This window comes from Pteronotus mesoamericanus, unplaced genomic scaffold (assembly GCF_021234165.1).
Source record: "Pteronotus mesoamericanus isolate MK-2021 breed Mesoamerican mustached bat unplaced genomic scaffold, CSHL_Meso_final contig_82, whole genome shotgun sequence".
Lineage (NCBI taxonomy): Eukaryota > Metazoa > Chordata > Mammalia > Chiroptera > Mormoopidae > Pteronotus > Pteronotus mesoamericanus.
Window position 1 is genome coordinate 43146 of NW_026555265.1, and position 19183 is coordinate 62328.

Consider the following 19183-nt stretch of genomic DNA (forward strand, 5'->3'; position numbering starts at 1 on the left):
GTGGGGACCAGAACCTCATGGTGAAGGAAGCATGAGGAACCAGGAAGAGAGGGCTGGCTGGCAGATTCCCAGATAGTACCTTTATAAACATGTCTCCTCCACTAGATGCTAGCCCCTCAAGGATGTGGCCAATACATGCACGCTGCGGTGGCCTTCTGGCCCTCTGGGCCCCCTGCTCTTATGAGGCTTTTCTTCACTTGGGTTGCCCCAGAACTGTGAGGAGTGCAGCTGGGAATGTCTAGAGACACCATTTCTCAGACAGTAGGGTTCCCACTCTGCAACCTCCAAGACAAGTGGGCATCCATCCTCAGCTCGACCACCCCTGGGGATGTGGCATTCATCTCATAAGGTAACCCCCCCGCCCACTTTGCTTGGGTAGCTGAGATGATTGCAAAGTTAGAAATGGAGAATCCAACAAGCATTTACAGCTGGTCCCTCTGTGGGAGTGAAGGGAGGTCAGGGAGCAGCTGTGGGTGTCTCGGTGAGGGAGGAAGGTAAGCAGGATTGCCTGCTTTGGGTGAGGCCCAGGATCCTGAGGAACAATCTCAGCCCTGGAAAGCCAAGAACAGGGGTTGAGTCTTCGCTCCGCTATTAACTCACTTTGTAGCTGTAAGGGACTCCCTCCCTTCCCTGGGCCTCAGTTTCCATAACTGTAAACTTTACGGGCTGGAATTGGGGAATTCTAAGGGCCCTGCCCCTGGCAACGGATGCTCTTCCACGAATCTATGAATAGCTGGCGCAGAGGGATCAGGTCTTGGTCCATGGGGCCGGGCTGGCTGGAGAATGCTCAGAGAATGGGCCCTGTGTGGGATAGGACAAGGTTCCCTTTCATTTCATGAGGCCTTGGCAGCAGCCCAGGGCCCACAGACTCTCCCTTCCGCCAAGGTCAACCTGACCCTGACCTGGGGGTACAACTGCCTGGGGCAGTTGAGGTCAGGAGCTGGCAACTTGGGAGAAGGAGCCAAGTGCTGAGGTTCAGATTCCTGTCCCCTGGCTGGGGTGAGGGTCTGAGCAACTGCAGCTCCATGTGCCTCATGTTTATGATGGGGACCCAGGGCCCCACCTCCCTGCAGTCTTGGTGGTCCCTGGAAAGACCTCCACTGGCCTAAGTGTCAGACAAGCCTGGTATGGAATCCAGACCTGCTACTTACTAGCCCATTGACCTTGGGCAAGTCACTGCCCCTCCTCATCTGGAAGTCAAGGACTCTAATTTCTACCTTACATGGTTACAGGGAAGATAAGGCACATGTTAAGCTTCATGCCTACAGCATGTGCTCCTTGGAACATGGCTGTGATTATCATGATGAGAGGCCCAGCTAAGCAGAGATGGTGACAAGGAACCAGAACAAGACTGGACTCAGAAGCCTGGACTCTCCTCCTACTGCCTTGGCCCTCTGTCTCTTGGTCTGTTTGTTCATTAGGGCATTGGGGGCTTCCAATTTTCAGGCCCTAAAATCTGCACAATTTAATGCAGTCAAAACAAACCCTCCACTCTACTTAGACTGAGAGGGAACAAGTTCCTGGCCAGGCCTAATGGGTTCCAGGTGTGCTCTGTGCCCTGCGGTGGCTGAACCAGGCTTGGTGGCTGAACAAGCCTTGGTGGCTGTGGCTGTGACTGCCTGTCTCGCTGGGAAGGCTCAACCAGCCAGACCTTTCCAACCCTATGCTCTGGCCCGTGAAGAGTGCAGAGCTGGGCCAGGCCCCACCTAGCATCGCGGAACGGCCAGCCTTGTGTTCAGAGAGCCTGGGATCAAAGCCAGGAGGCACTGTGCATACCCTAATAGCACACATGAGGGTCTCCCAAACCCTCCTTCCCCACCTCTCCCCAACTACCCAAGTCAATGCTGAGCACCTACTGTGTGTTCTGCCTTGATCTCAAGAGGTTCTGGCATGGCTGAGATGATTTTCAGACCAATAAGACTCCTCACAAGAGGCTGACCATGGAAGTGACCTCCCAGAGAGGCTTAGAGAACCAGGTAGGAGCCCAGAGGGCATACGTGAGGTTTCCTTTATTACAATTATATATTAATTATTGTGTTATATAATCAAAATGATGGCCATCATTTATAAGTGGTGAACCATGGGTCAGGTACTATATTGGTGCTTTTTGTACATGAGGTCATCAAATCCTCGCAGTCACATGTGGGGGCAGCTTCTGTTCTCTCAGAGAACTTAGAGGGGGCAGGAGGCTCAGAGAAACCAAGAGCCCTGCCTGAGGTCATATAGTCAGAAAGGGACTGAAGTGGGATGTGGGCCCAAGGCTGTCTGACCACAAGGCAGGGCCTATTTGGCTCTGCTAAACTTTTCAGAGGCTGGTCCAGCCATTCCCTAAAGAGTCAGGGAGAGTGCTTGCATATAGGTGTGAATGTGTGTGCTAACATCTGATCAGAGGGCGGGTCTCATTGGCTAGACCTGTTGCCTCTCCTCCAGACCCAGCCCACCCTGCAGTACTCTCAGTCTCAAGCCTCAGCCCTGATCTGCTACCTGGAGGAACACACTCTCAGTCTCCTCACCACCTCTGGATTACCCACCTCCAACCTGAGCTGGGTAGGGGAGGGTATTGTTTGCATTGGGGCCACCATCTAATCACCTCGCTCCCACCCACATCAGCTGAGCCCTCTGGGACAGACTGCGAGGTCACTGCGGGGTGGCGGGGCAGCCAGGGGGGGCGGGGGGGGGGGAGAATGGAGACCCATTCTAGAACTGCAGGTGGTGTGTGGGCATGATTGCAAATGAGGGGTTGCCCTCAGCCCTCCTGCTTGGGTAATTATTAGTAATAATAATTTTTAGCCTCCATTGTCTCAATAATCATTCCATACATACAAACTTATTGTTGAAACTTCTCAAAGCACTCGGTATTTTCCTTCATAACAGCAATTTGTAATTGTAAATTTACTTACATATCTTTTTGGTTAATTCTGCCTTCCTGCTAGACCTAAAGCCTCTAAAAGGGTAGTCTGCTTTCTGCTGTATCCCCAGTGCCTGGCACAGTGTTGATGCTGAGGAGATACTTGACAAGTTTTTGTGGAATGTATTTATGAATGAATGAATGAAATGCAGCCAGTGGAAGGCTAAGAATAGGTAGGGTAGGACCAGAAGCCTGGGGAGCAGGAGAGGTACGAGGATGAAGCTTCTGGAGCCTATGAAGCTAGGGTGGGACAGCACGGCCAGGGCCCCCGAGCAGCTCTGGGATGGGGCAGTTAAGCTGTAGGACCCCTTCCCCTGTCTGGAGCTGAACTGCAGCCTCCCCTGGGTAGGATACAGAGGGATCCTGTGGATTAAGGCCTCTCTTCCATCTCCAGAGCCTTTTTTCAAAAGGAAATTCAGGCAGGACCTCTGCATTTGGGCTGTTTCAGAGAAGCCATGGAGAGCCTATCTAAAGTTGCAGGATGGGACTTTTGCCAGCCTGCGTCTCCTTCCCTCGTGTCTCTAGATCTGTTGAATGCATGGCACTCTCTCCATCCCTCTATCTCCACTCCTGAGCCGCAATATTCTGGGGGTGTGGAGTGGCAAGTTGTTAAGAAGACCTGGGTTCAAACCAGCTCCGTCACGGTCTAGCCAGGAGATCTTGGGCACACTTAGCTTCTCCAAGCCTCATGCCTAGAATGGAGGTGCTAATCACCTTGAAGTGTTTGCTGAAGGGTTAAACAAGATCATGTGGACAGAGCTTTTGTAGCAGGCACTCAGTGATGACCTGAGCCTTCCTTCTTGCCCTTGCCACCATCTAGCTGTGTAATCTTGCATAGGACCCATCATCTCTCTAGGGCTCAGCTGCATCTGTCAAACAAGAGGGTTGGATCAGATCATCTAGAAGGCCCCTTCCAGCTCTGACTTGCTTGGTTCTATTCTTAGCAGTGAGCCCCACCTCTGGGGCAGGGGCGACATGAACATTCTTTCAGCTCAGATTCAAACCAGGCACATGCTTGCCCAGCCCCATCCCTCACATTTAGCCTGTAGCTGTTGCCACGTTCGCCGCGCCCTTGGCACCGCATTTCCCCCACTCCCAACACCCACCCCCACCCCACTTGCCAGGACCACAGGTGGGTGGCTCATTCTTGCGAGGCTAAGGGAGCCCGGGAGGGCAGAGGAAGAGGCCAGGAGAGAAGAGGGCAGGGTAGAGGGGCTGGAGGAGAGTAGCAAGGTGGAAAGGGCAGGACATGACCTTGAGCCCTGCAGAATTCTAGCTCTGCCACTTTCTAGCGGGGGGGGGGGGGGGTGTCCTTGGGGAAGTCTGTTTCCTCATTTATGAACTAATAGCAATAACAACTTTAAAAACCATTACACTGCTGTGAAGCTTAAATGAAAGTATATATGTCAAGTGCCTTGGCATTCAAGTTTTGTTCTCTGGGGGTGGCAGGGACAAACACCCTTCCTTCAATCTCCAGGGAGGGGACAGTTCCACGAGGGCCCTGTGGGGGCGCCTGGGCGACTTTCCCGCGCGCCTGCGGGCCTCACCCGGTAGCGCTGTCGGAGCCCCCTTCCCCTGGGCTGGCAGCCTGGGGTCCTTGGCCACAGAGCCCTAACCCGCAGAGCCGAGGAAAGCAGAGGCCCGAGCCAGCCCGCGCCCCCGCCCTCTCACCCGCACCGCCTCGGCCTCTGAAGGAGCGTCTTTGATCTGCAACCTTCAGGGGGATTAAGAGCCCGAGAGCCCCTCTCCCCGGGGTCCCCCGTTCCTGGCCGCCCTCCCTCCGGGCTGACCTCCCAGTCGGCGGCCCGGGCTGGGGGCTGGCTCCGCCGCCGGTGGTCCCCGCCGCTCCAGCCCGCCGTGCCTCCGGGCAGGCCACTTGGATTACAGGGGCAGCCGCCGCGGCTGGCAGCTTCGGGGAGCCCCTGGGGCCGGGGCCCTGGGGGTGGGGCGGGGCGAGCAGGGAGGGCTGCGGGCGGGGGTGGGTGCCGGCCCGGGGCCTCCCGGCCATTTTTGGCCGGGGAATCTGTGTAAAGTGTTTAAAAAGAAAAACTCTCCGGAGGAGGACGTAACCTTTTCTTAACATCTGGGGCTCAATTAGCTAATGACAGCAAAGCCTTCTCCGGTGTCGCTGACCCCTAGGCAGCAGCCCCGTTCCCCCACCCCCGGTATTTATACAGCTGCGGCCCCTCGCTGGGACGCGGGGCAGGGGGCTTGGCTGGGTTATCTCGGCGGAGATCCGCCGCCCACCCCAAAAAAGAGAAAGAAAAGGCTTAGCACACGGTCCCACCCGCCGGCCCCGCGGCCCTCCGCGTCGCCTTCCCTCTCGCCCTCTCCCAGCTCTTCGCGCTGCCTCGCTTCCTCCCGCCGGCCCTCCGGCGCCCCCTCTCCGGCTTCCCTCCCTCCTTCTACTCTCCTTCCTTTCTCCGTCTCCCCTATTCGCTTTTTTTTTTTTTTTTTTGTTGCCTCTCCCTCTCGCCTGTTTTTGTGCTTTCTCCCTTTTCTTCCCACTCTCCCCTTTGTCTCTCCTGCGCGTCTATCTCACTCGGCTCTTTCCCCCTTTCCTCTGTCTCCTCCCTTTCTTGCTCGCTACCCGCTTCCTGTCTATCTGTCTCTCTCTTTTCTCCCTTCTTTCTCTGTCTGTTCTCTCTCTCCCCAGGGCCTCCCCTCTCTTTCTCGCTCTGAATAGCTCCCTTGTTCCTGCTCTGGGTTCCTGTCTCTCCCTCTCATTCTAGGGCTTCCTCCCCACCTTTGTCTCTCTCCCTGTATCAACCTCTGAATGCCTCTCTGTCCTCCCAGAGGTGAGTCTTGCCCTGGCTGCCAGGCAGATACCCCCGTGGGGAGCAGACCTAGCAGTCCCAAGGCAGAACTGGGCAGGTCGGGGGCTGGGCACTTGCTGACTGCCCAAATCCCCAGGATGGAAAGTGTGGGAGAGCAGTATTTAAGGCACCAACTGTTAGTGGTTAGAGCCAGAGGGGAACCCCAGGGGTTTCCCTAGATGCCCTGACATCGCGGCTCCTGGAATTTCACCTTCCCTGCCACTCTGCCCACCCCAATGCCCTGCCTGGTATTTTGAACCCAGATGCAAGTGCAGACACACACTTTCCTCATTGTCTTCCTTCGGCACAGTTTAAGATAGGCCGGAGTCTTTAAAAAAAAAAAAAAAATCACCAATACTAAGAAAAAAAAAATAAGTGCAGAAACTATAAATAGCATAAAAGTCCTGTCCAAAGGCAGTGAAGAGGAGCAAAGAAGAGCACAGGATTTGGAAGGGGGAGAGCTGGATTCAACCTGGAACTCTCTTTAAAAATAATTCTGTAATGCTGGGGGAATCTCTGGAGCCTCAGTTCCCTCACCTATAAAATGGGGGTAATAATGGCTGTTGCCGATGAGATCAGTCGGTGGAAGGTGAAGTTCTTTCATTAGGGTATTTGTGTTTTTTGTTTTCCTGGAGAAAATCTTGGAGCCTATTCTTTTTCTAGGACAGCACCGTGTTCTAAAATTCTACCTCTTCCTTTTACAAATACACTCGATAACTCGTTCACTGTCTTTCACAGAAAAACGCAGGTAGATAACATTTGCTAACAATGGGGGTGGGAGGAGGTCCCAGAGTTCCTGAAGCCCTTGGGTAGACGCTGGGGAAAACCCTCGGATCGCAGTGCACCGGGCACTGCAGGCGGATGCTTCGCATGCAGGATCATGAATCCTCAGAACCAAACGAAAAGGGTACGACGGCCCCTGTTTCACACCCGGGGAAACGGAGAAGCAACTGTGCAAGTCCCACAGCTGTCTAAGGGCAGAAGTGGGACTGGAACCTCGGGGTCTCGCCTCTGGAGCCTAGGAGGTTGTCTCCCGGCGGGTAAGGGGTACAAGAAGGAGGGGCTGTCGGACCCCTTCCACATTTCGAGCGGGGCGGAGGAGAGCTGGCCCTCTTTCTGGGAGGCAGCGGCAGGTGGGCTCCACCGACGATCCCGAGTGGGCAGACCCTCGGTGCCGGCGGGAGGGGGCGGGTATGGATAGCGGGTGCTGAGCCCTCGCTGCAGCTGTGCCCGCCCCCCTCGCCGCTCCCCAGGACCGCTCCCCGCACGCCGGGCTCGCTGCCGGTACCGGATGGAGAGTCCTGGGAAGGCTTAATTTGCAGGAAGACATCCTCATCAGATTGCGTATCCGGCAGCCGAGCGCTGCTGCCGGGGGTCGGTCTGGGCTCCTCCCAGCAGCCCTCCCCCGGGCGCTGGCGAGGTGAGAAACCGAGATGGTGGCAGCAGAAACTGGAGCCCCGGCGCCGGGCGGCCGCGAGGGGCCGAGGCCTTGCAGGGTTCTGCTGCCTCTTGCCAAGGTCAATCAAGCCCTCCCACGCCCGGGAGGCGCGCGCCCGCAAGCAGGCGGCGAAAGGCCAGAGGCGGGCGTCCCGGGCCGGGCGCCCCAGGGCGGGGCCGGGCCCAGCCTCCGCAGACACTTCCGGCCTCCGGCCCCCTGTCGGGGCAGGTGCTCGGCGATTCCCGGGCAGGGGACGACGGGGACGCGGATGACGGGGTGGAGGGTGCTTCGGCCTGAGCCTGGGACCCGGGCTGCGGTGTTTGACCCACCCAGGCATAAACGGAGACTAATTAGGGACGTTTTTATGCTAATATGCACCTGGCTGGGCTTTTTCTTTTTTCTTTTCTTTTCTTTTTTCCCCGAGAAAGGATGTAGAGTAGAAAGGAAGAAGTTCTGGAAAGCCGGAAACTTCCGGAAGCACTTGATAAAAGACAACCCGGCTCCACGGCTCACTCGCTGTGTGGCCTTGGGGAAGTTACACGGGGAAGGATATGGGGCTTCAGTTTCCTCCTCTGAAACAGAGAGAACAGGGGTCAAGTTTCTTTCCAAGCTCAGTCACTTTGTCAGCAAAGAGACGGAAGTCAGCCCTTAAGATGGGTTGGGAACCGGTTGCAGGAGGTGTGAGGACAAGGTGTGTGTCAGGGCAGAAGCAGTCGAGGTGTTCGAGGTGGCTGGCCATTCGGGGAGCTCGTTCCCAGGGGCCTGAGGCTGTCTCCGTTGTGGACAAAAGGGGAAAGTGAGGGGCCAGGGGAAGGACACTGAACAGAAAGGTCCCTGGGTTGATGGCAGAAGCGTCAGGAGGAGGCAGCTGGGTGGTAAAAGAAGATGGGAGATAGAGCAGGGAGCAGGGGGGAGAAGTGGGGTTTTTTATGGGGGTGCTCCCCAGAGCTTAATCATAAGGTTGAGGTGGAGGGGAGGGATGAGTTGAAGATGGCCAAGGAGAGAAAGGCGGGATGTCCGATGGGATCATGTCCTGAAGAAGGCTGCCGGGGTAGGAGTTGGGCCCCGGTGGGGAGGAATAGGAGACACTTTGGTGGGGTGGGGGGAGTGGGTATGGGGAGAGGATATTTTGATGGAGGGGGGCACTCTTTATTGGCCTTTCACAACTCAGTGTCAGAGGAGACCCAAGTGTAGCCACTGAATGAAGAGTAAGAGTGGGCGTGGGAAGAAGCCATCCTGGGGACCCCAGAAGAGTAGGGTAGGGAGGAGGAGGGGCTGATGAGCAGGGATGCAGCTGAGGCTGGATTATAGAAATTTGAGAGCAAAGTAAAAGAAGCCTTTGAGGAACAGGAGACAGCTGGCATTTACTGAGATTGTCTGTACATTGTCTCATTTAATTCCCACTACACAGTTTGGTAGGTGTTATTAATCCCATTTTATAGATGGGGGAAGGGAGGCGCAGAGTGATGAGGAACCTGGCTCAAGGCTGGTCAGCTGGTAACAGATGAAGGCATGATTTGAACCCAAGTCTATCTGCCTCAGAATGGAGGCCACTCCCACTGTGCTTCACCTGGCAAGAGTCCTGACCCTAGGGCCTCAGCAATGCTTCCTTCCCCAGGTGTGGCCATCCTGGGGCACTGACCCCCATTTGGCCGGAAGGAAGGGGCTGGGCTTTCAACCCAGTGCAGCCTGTCCTTAGCCAGCCTGAACTTAGCGGGAGCCCCCACCCAGCTGAGAGGAGGGAAAAAGGGTGGGCTTTTTTCAAAATGAGATCAAACCGCATATGTTGTTCTCCAGCATGCCATTTTTTCTTAATATTTCTATGTATATATACATATGTGTGTGTATATTTAATTTTTAAAAGTTGTGTAGTATTCCTTTGTATAGATATTCCGCTTATTGTTAATCTATTCCCCTACCATGGGACGTTCTATTGTCTACAAAGTTTTGCAGTCACAAAGAGTATTTTACTGCGCATACATCTTTGTAAGCGTATGTTTGTGCAGGTAAAGGTATTTCTATAGGATGGAGTCCTGGAAGTAGTATCAATGGGTCAAAGGTGTGTTTGTTTTAATTTTTAAAAAATGTTTTCATTGATTTTCTTTAGAGAATGAGAGAAAGGGAGAGAGAAAGAGAAAGAGAGAGAGAGAGAAGAGAGAGAAACATTGATTTGTTGTTCCACTTATTTATGCATTTATTGGTGGTTTCTTGTATGTGCCCTGACCAGAGATCGAACCCACAGCCTGGGAGTATTGGGATGACGCTCTAACCAACTGAGCTACCCAGCCAGAGCTTGTTTTAAATTCTTATAGATAGAGCTAAACTTCCCTGCAAAGAGGTTATATCAATTTACACTCCCTCCATCAAAGTATGAGTGTGTCCATTCTTTCACATCTTTGCCACCGGGTATCATATAACATATACATATAGTTGCCAATCTGGTGAGCAAAAAAGTTTTTCACTTTTGTTTTCATTTCTATTTCCCTGAATCTCTACAGCTCAGCCAAGGCCCATTAGCTAAAGAAAACATTGTGAAGACCTGAAAAAGAGCTCAAGAATGAGAAGCAGAGATTTAGGGCAGCTCTGAGGAAGAACTGAGTATCAGTGAATGCTATCAGGACCTAGATAAGGGAGGCAGCAGAATCCCTTTCTCTGAGCAGATTCCTATGCTCCCGGGTGGATTGGGTGCCCCCCGAGCTCGGGGTGAGGGCTGGCTTGCTAGGGTCTCATGGCCAGCAGCCAGATACCCAAAGGGAAGAGCCTGGCTCCGAGAATTACGGGAACAAGCTAACAGGCTGCACGGGGCAAAGGAGGGCAGCTTTCCGGGGGGGCACAGGAGTGAGTTCAGCTTCCTGAAAGAGGGGGGATGAGGGTTGCCAGGCTCTGGGTGCTGAATGAACACTGGGGGGCCATAGGCTGGGGAGGTGAATGATAAGAATAGAACGGGACTCCCAAATCTCAGCAAAGGCGAGAAGGGCAGCAGATGGAGAGTGGTGGCAGCACCTTCCCCCACACACCTATTTATCCCCAACCTATTAGTAATAGAGGTGGCATTTTTTGAGTGCTTATTATATATTAATGAAATTATATATTAATTAATATATAATTAATTATATATTAATTAATATATAATTTCATTGCTCTGTTTTCATTTATTGAATTATTCTATCCTTGCAACAGGTGTATGAGACAGGTATAATTATTATCACCATTTCATAGATGAGGACATGGAGGCATAGACTTAAGTGGGTTTCCCAACGCCACACAGCTTGAAAGTGGCTAAGCCGGATTCAAACTCAGGCCATGGCATTTGAGTCCACGTTTCCAAACACCAAGCACGTTGGCTTTCCTTAGCCAGCATTATAGTAATAACTGCTATTAACTGAGAGCAGAGCCAGCACACCATTTTTCTTTTTGGCGGGGGTGGGGGTGGGTGGATTCTAATGCTTACTATAAGTATATATAATAGAAGATGTTATCCTTAATTTAAAGATGAGAAAAGTGAAGTTCAGAGAGGCTGAGCACCTTGGCTAAAGTCACACAGCTAAAAAGAGTTTGCAGTCAGAACCAGAATGTGCACCCAGATCTGTGTGAACCAAAAGCCTCTGCCCCTTCCATAACACCACAGGGCCTTTCCCAATGTAAAAGAAGAGAAATGACACAGCTGCAAGAATGGTCAGGGCTGGGAGCCCCAAAACCAACTAATGTGAATCTCTCATTATAGATGGAGACAGGGGCATGTGGACAGGATACATGTCCAAGTTATACAGCAGGTCTCAGAACAAGACACATTTCCTGGGTTCCTGGTCTTCTCTGGAGATTGAATTCTTTGCCCCATCTCTACAGAGATGAGAGCCTATGAGTGCAGCAGGGAGGGAGAATCTGTCTATATGTGTCTGTGTGCATGCGGTGGGGGCGGGGGCGGAGGACTGTATGCAGTGCTGTGGAGAGCCTTTCCTCCGTAGGTCTAACTGGGAAGCATAACGGCAGTTTGGAAGGGGAATCCGAGGAAGCCATCCCTTTCCTGTAACTGGAACCTGGAACCCTCCCTCCACCCTTTCTTCACTCCCATCCTCCCATACACACATATCCGCCCCCAGCCGAAGTAAAGCATGAGCTGGTGTCCTGGACAGAGCTGCTTTTGTAGGGTTCCAAGAGCCTCCCATCATCCTGGGTGATCCAAGGACTGCTATTTCACCTTGTAGGGTCACCCGATAAATTACCCATTGTCCTTTCCAAGGGTACATGTAAAAATGCAAATTACCCTGAGACCTAGTGGCACAGTGAAAAGGATGTATCAGTCATTCGTACCTCCCTGTGAATTTGCATGTTAGCTAGGACAAAGTTTCTCAAACTAGGGTATTCATCCTCAGAGTTCCTAAGTTCTCTGAATATTTTTTAAATTTGGATTTCATTGATATTAAAATATTTCAGCAGTTATAAAGTCAGAGCTCTTTGCGGTTAAGCATTTTCCTAGACTAGGGCCTCAGTGCCTTAAGTTGGTGTGGCATAAACATTGGCCTGGGAACTGCCAGAAACCCACAGACAGGATCTATGACAGTGGCTTTTCTTTAGAAAGGACTGTTCATATAGAGGTTTGGGAGACTCTAAGCGAGGAAGACAAAGGGTCCAGAAATCTGGGCTCTAGTCTCAGCCACTTGGGGCTTCGATTTCTACAGGTGTAAAACACCTGTTCTTCACCACTTTTGCAGCATCCCCTCTGCCGGGCTTTGCAGGTTGCCGAGAGGATAGGAGATGAGCGAGGGTCAAGCCTATGGGCCCAGAGAAGCTGATGCCGACACTGAACTTGGCACCCTCTTGTCTGACAGTTCAAGGCAGAGGGTAGAAAAAGGCTACAAGGTCTAGTGGAGGATGAAGAAGTAACTTCTGCCTGGTGAACAGAGGTGGTGCTTTGTGGCAGATCTGGCTTTGAGCTGGGCCTTGAGCCGGGGCCACTGTGGATGAGGGGCTGGCCCTATAGGCAGAGAGGATGGGTGAAACAGGTTGGGTGATGTGGGCTTGTGGACAGAGCCAGGGTGTGAAGTATGGTTAGGGGACTGAATCCATAGCTGAAAGACATCGGAGGCCATCTTGTCCAACTCTTTAAGGAACAAGGGATCATCATGAAACCTAAACTACTTTAAGTATCTCCCCCACCCTACCTCTTGAAGGTGACACAGCCAATTGGGGCTATGAAGACAGCAAGGAGGCAGGCAAGAGATTTTTCAATCTGGAGCTGAGTTCCCAACCTCAAGACTGTTTCTGGGGAGTCCAGCCCAAGTTGGCAAGCTCCTCTTCCACCACACAGTCCATGAAGCCTGCCACGGACTCCAGCGACCCATTTCTCTCCCATCTGCAGGGCTCCTAAGGCACACTGGCCCACACACCTGAGCAGCATTTACGTTTTATTTCCATTCAACAAAACAGCCACTTCCTTGGGAAAACCAAGGTGGACAGAGGCTGTTAGCTCACCCTTCCCATCCCCTTGTCCTTGAGCTGCACTAATAGAGTTCAGGCTGGCAAGAGGTAGGAAGGCCTCACAAGAGACCTCTTCAGAGCCAACCTGCACAACTTCCTGGGTTGGGGGGAGCGCCCAGCAGTCATCAGCTAACAGGCCGTAGATTCCGGTCTTGGGCACAGACAGCTTGCCTCCACTTGGCCCGAGGAACCTTTCCCTCTCCTTGTTGTGGGGGACTCTCAGACTGGAGCTCCTCCATCACACAGGCCTCTTGAGGTCCACAACCGTCCATCCTACCTGGGCAGAGAGGGGGCTCATTGTCCCAGGACTATCAGTCAGAATGAGGCTGGGCCCCACATGCCTGGAGTCTTGTGCCTACTTCTCTCAGCAAAGATTTGGAAAGAACAGGTTAGTGTGGGTGTCTGTCATAGATGCTGCAAAACAAAGACTGTGAAACCCAGGTTTACCTTGTCTAGTCTAGGTTTTGTTGCTGCTACCATGACCGTACCAACCAGTGTGGCCATTTTTATTTCTACCACTGTCGCTGTTTGCATTTCCACCACCGCTGTTCCCACCATCTCCACCACAGTCGCCACCTTAATCTCCACCATTGTCACTGTCTCCTTCTTCACCAATATCTACCCCCATCTCTACCACAGCCACTGCTTCCGTCTCCATCACCATCACCACCATCAGTATCTCCATCATGACCATCGCCGTTGTCTCCACGATAACCACCAGTTAGCATTTCCACCTCCACTTCCACCGTGACGTCCGTCTCCACAGCCATCACTGCCATCTCCACCACCATCATCAGCACCTCCACTAGGGTCGCTACCTCCACCCCAACGCCTGCTCCAGCCCCGCCGCTGCCGTCTCCCTCATTATCACCACCTCCACCACCACCCCGACTACCCTCGCACCTTCCCTAACACTCTGCCTCCTGCCGTCACCGCCAGCACAATTACCCCTGCCCATCCCTACCTCTGCCCATTTGAATCCCTCCACATGACATAGGGCATAAAGAATGTCTGTTTGGGTTAGCCCTTCAACTTCTTCTCATTTGGTCAAGCCAGGAAAGACCAACTATAGACCCCCATTTTCCCTATTTTTCTTCTGAGACTCCTCATGGAAGATGAAGTTAAATGCCTTGCTCTTTAAGTTAAGGAAGGTTATGTGTCTCTTGCCATTCCTGATTTACCAGGCCCATCATTCTGTCCTGGAAGGAAATTGGATTACTCTGACAGAATGTGTTCTTTGGAAAGGAGTGCTGGTTATTACCTAATTCCTTATGATCTTGTGTTTGTAGATTGATTTTTTGACGATGTGTCCCAATAGTTTTCTATTATAGCAGTTCGGCTGATGGGTTCGGCACTTCCAGAGGCATCTGCTTTACCCCAGGTTTAAGAGAGGCAGGGACAGGCTGCTGAAGTCTCCCTCTGGTCTCCAGGCCCCTCACCAGTTCTCTGTAAATCCCTTCGGAGTGAAAGCCAGTGATCTGACTCCACCTTGGGCCAATTCTTTAAGTACCTAAGCATGTAAGTCATCAGGGCCTGTGGATGAGAATACACAAGTTCTTTCCTCATTCCCTCTTGGCTTCCTGCCTTCTCATGATCCCATGTGGTACCTCTTTTCAGTTTTCAGATCACAGATGACCTTTTTAGGCTAAGAAAAAAAAATTAAAAGCCTCTGCTTTTTTAGTGTCATTGCTTTATAGGCTTTCTCTTCCCAACTCAAAACGAGCCAGCAATCTCCTGATCCTCTTTTTTTGGCCTGTTAGAGTTAGAAAATGTTTTTCTCATTCTTTGCTGCCTTTTGCAAGTTACATCTCATTTCTTTTATTAAATGACTCTTGATTTTATCTCCACAGCCTTTTGTTGTTTTTTTGTATGCACCCCTCCTTCGTATCTGGCCTGCTTTCCACTTTGTTTGGCATGGCCATTATCATTGTAGTTCCCTGGGAAGGTTTCTGCAAAACTGACAAGTAATCACCAGGTCCCTTTGAGCTGCTTTATGCATCAGGATAGTTTCATTCTCTTCTCCTAATTTTGTTGCCTTATGTGGACATGTCCAATTTTCCTTAGAGAGTGCCTCGGTTCTTAAACTCAGTATTTGTGTTTTTCGTCTTGGTTCCCAACGCTTGGCGTGGAAAGCTTTTAGAAAGTGCTATTTTTTAAAATCTTGTTTGAGTTCCTGCTTTTCTTCCTTTCTCTCAGGCGCTGATCACCTTTCTCAACATCCCCTTCCCTTCTCCAATGCCTGTAGTGTATGAGCGTCAAACCTAATCGGCACCTGCCACCCAGGGCACACGCCCGGATGACCACATAGGGAGGGTACTGGTGCCTGGATCTGGTCACTGGTGCCCACACCAGAGTGTGGATGGGGACACTTACCAGGAGAGCTTGGTTACCACGGAGGGCTCTCTCCATTCACAGATCCGTTCGTTTATTCCTGGACTCCCTCCTCCCTTTGTGAACCTCTATGTTTGCCCGGGACCCTCCGAGCTGCAGGGTCACGGGGCGGATGAGTCCTCCTGAAAGTCAGGCCGGCAATGGCCTGGAGGAGCGCCCTGGCTAGTAAGGCGTACAGACCCGAAATCAGGTCAGTTACCTAGAGGGTGATGATCACAAGGTGTGAAGACAATGGTATGTGCGTGGTATACTCTGCCTCTGTACTGAGGGAGGCTTCTCCAAGAAAACCATGTTTGAGCAGCGTCTTTAAATTAGGAAGGTGTTTGCCAGGAAGGGGGATGTTGAAGAGCATTTCAAGCAGAACAGGATATGCAGAGACAGAGAAGGGCGTCTGGGACTGGCCACAGCAGGCCCACTGTTTCCTTATTCCATGAAGGCCCATGGTCTTCCAGCTCTCCGCTGGTCTAGATAGATCACATCAAAAGAGCCCGGCCAAGGGAGGTTTGGGAGCTCATCCCTTCCCTTTGTTATGGCTGCGACAGTAGAAACTCTGTGAACCCTTCTGGTACAAACATAGCTTTTTGTGGATTGAGTCTTCTCTTTTTCAGCGCGGTTTGCCTAGTAAACTCCTACTCACCTGTCAGCCCTCTATCAGACGGAGAAGCTGTGAGGGTTTCTCTGACCTGCTCCCTCCCCCAGGATAGAGTCTGTCAGCTCCATTATAATGGACTGTGCCCACTATCCTAGTTGCCCTGGAACCCCTACCCTTCACTGACTGAATGAATTCTTTTCTTTGTTTGACTCCTGTGTCTTGTATATTATTTTTCATTGTTCCCATTATACTGAGTGTGTTTATGTACTTGTGTAACCTCTTAGCTATGCTCAGAGGATAGAAGGATTCATTCTGTTTTCAGATATTCATCCTATGAAAGACATTCTTTTGCCTATCCAAGAGCCATTCTCTGTAGTAGTCTTTGTTAATAGGCCTTGATCTTTTTCATGCAGCCATGTACCCAGAGATACTTTTGCCAGTGATTGGTTGAAGAGGGGTCTTAATTCCTGCCAATGAGACATAAGGGCCTAGTCTTCAGGAGGCTTCTGGGAGATGGTTTTTTTTCCCCCGAAAAGAAGAAATGAAATGTAAATGCCCCCTTTTATACCCTCCCCTTGTCTCTTGTTTGGGACAGTATTGTGCAAGGGTGTGATGTTTGGAGCTGTGGCATCCATATTGTGACAGTGAGGCAAAGACCAGCAGAAGCACACAGACATGGATCCAGCACCTTGGCATCACTAAAGAACTAAACTAACCCCAGGTCCTCCTAACTTCTAACTTCTTGTTATGTGAAGTAGTTAAAAAAACATTACTGCTTAAGGCACCAGTAGTTGGATTTTCTGATATTTGTGCTGAAGGTGTTCTTAACTGAAAAATTTTGTGAACAAGCTTTTACTTTGAGATAATTATAGAACTAATACATTTTTATGAGATTATAAAGCATTTAATATCCTGATGGTAAATAAGAATCTGTACTTTTCTTCTCAAGTGACTGTACCACATCTACCATAAGTGGGCCTTGGGGGAACTTTCATTTCTATCCTTGTTTTTTCAGTCTTCTAACCTCTTGAACCTTCCCTCGGAAGAAGGAAAGCACTTCTTCCTCTGGGCCTCTGACCCAGGCTTCGGTCAGTAAGTTCCATCTAGCTTTCTCCCATTGAAGGTGAGGAGAGAGGGTTTCAGGTATCTTCTTAGCAACCCATCAAAATGGTATTGTTACTCTATTTTGCAGAGGAATTGAAAGTCAGGCTAGTAAAAAGCCTGAGTGTGATCATGTGGTTAGTAAGCAGAGGAGCTCCGCAGTGAGGTTTGCCCAAATGATGCTTCTTTACACCTCAGCACAGGGCCTCCCTTGGGCTTAAATAATGTCAGTATCAAGCAGGTGGTAGTGCCACACTGCTTTGGGTGACAGCCACGAGAATGTGCCACTCAGCTCTCCTACTGCAGGAGTGTAATGGACGAAAGGCCCTGGCTCATGTGCATTGGTGCCAAGGCCACGCTTCCCATGGGCTGTTCCCCACGGAACACTGAGCACTGCAGGGCTGTTAAGAGGGTCCCATTCCTGGGAGGTGAAAGCCTCCTCTGGGGACAACTTTAGGTCCAGGACTTCCTAGTGGCTTGGCTGAAACCTCCTTACAACTACCCTGCAGTCTGAGACCCTGCCCATCTAACCCTCCTTCCTTCCCTCGCTCCCTCGCAGGGGTCAGACCTGCGTCGTGGTCTGACAGCTGCCCACCTCCTCTGACTCACTTTTGTTTTTCCTTTAGAGAGGTTTCTGCAAATAAATATCTTGCATTTCTAATCCCATCATGGAGTCTGACTTCTCGAAGGACCTGAACGAATAATGCGCTTTGGTTTTTAAACCCCCAAACTCAACCTGGCAACCTGTATATAAAGCATCTGGCATAAATTGTGTTTTTCTTTATGTCTTTCCCTCTCAGGGTGTATGGCAGTGTGGCCATGCTGTGAAGCTGCTTCTGTCTCCAGTGGGAGCAAGAGGGACTTAGGACCAGAATCTGTGCATACTTGAAAACTCTATCTTGAATTCAGAGAGGCTGAGGCACTCACCCAAGGGCACAGAGCTCGTGCCTAGGTGCCTACACATATACACACTGATGTGTGGAGTTAAGAGGCAAAGTCAGAGTGAAGAGATAGGTTAAGGATGCAGTCGGGGGTGGGCAAAGTACCTGAGGAAAGCAGCCCCTTCCTGCCCCTCCCAGCCAACTTCCCAGGGCTGACTTGTATGTTGGTGCCATGGCAGGTGGCTGTGAGATCTGCCTATGGAAAGCGAAGCTTAACCTTAGGACACTGTGGCCAGCTTGATGGGCCTAGAAGATAACACGTTCATGACCTACTAGTCTCCCAGCCTTGCTCCAGCCTGGAGATGCTGTCCAGGCAAGTTCTCAGTTGTTGAGATGCCTTTTCCTGTTCATACTCACTGCCTATCCAACCAGTTGAGCTCACCTGCTTGGCAGTATTAGCTCTGATCCTGGAATGCTCTGTTCTTTTAGGTTTGTCTAAATCCTCCCCATCTGTCAGGGCTGAGTTCCTATCTCACCTCCACCTGGAAGCCTACTCTGATTTCCCTAGTCCACAGAGCCTTTTTTTTTTTTCCCTGAACTTGTCTAGCAGTTACTGTACTCTCTGTACCATTCACATTATGATATTTGGACTTTGTCCCAATCTAATTCAACAAGTTCCTAATATGTGCGAGATGCTGTGCTAAGTGCTGAATGCTCATGTGGGTATCTTGGGGCTAAGTTTACTCTAGGCTCAGTAGACTTCAGAAGGGAGCATCACATCACCTAGCAGCTCTGGCACTATGAACGAGAGGCCCCCATCGGTTTCCAAACTAGGCAGGACAGAAGGTGCAGCCTGCAGTTTATTAGAGCCTTACCAATGAGTCCGGACAGTCTCATTTTTCTCTACCTCACAGACTTGTTCTGAGGACAAATGAGGTAAAACATGTAAAGTATCTAACACAGTGATAGGCATGTTAGTTCTCTGCCTCTCTTTCCACGCCAACCCCACATCCTGCATCCCCTGAATCTACTTAAAGGAAGACATTGTGTTCTCCTCTTCCTCTCAAGGCTGTTCAAAGAACTCACTGTCCTGGGTCTCAGAGCTAAATGAGGCAGAGGCCTGCCCACTGGGAGCTCACATCTAGTGCTTTTACACACTGGCTCTCACTTAATCCTCCATGAGCTCTGGGACAGGAAATAGTATTCTTACCTCGCAGACAGAAGACAGGGCTCAGGGAGGCTGAGCCCCACCCCCAGTTCACAGAACTCTTAAGCAGAGCAGTTGGCCTCAGAATCAAGATGTGAGACACAGGAGGGGCCCAAAGTAAACAGAGAGAGCACTTACGGAGATACTAGTTCTGCCCAAAGAATTCTATAAATTCAAAATTGCAGCAGGATTTCTGTGTGTGTGTGAGAGAGAAATTTAACAAGCCAGTTCTAAAACTAATCTAGGAGAATAACTGTGTTGTAATAGTCAAGATATATTTGAAAAAGAAGTAGGATGAGGGAGGACTTGCCTCATCAGATAACAAAACATCACCAAGCTGTGCTAATTAAAATGGTGGTGTGCTGGCCTGG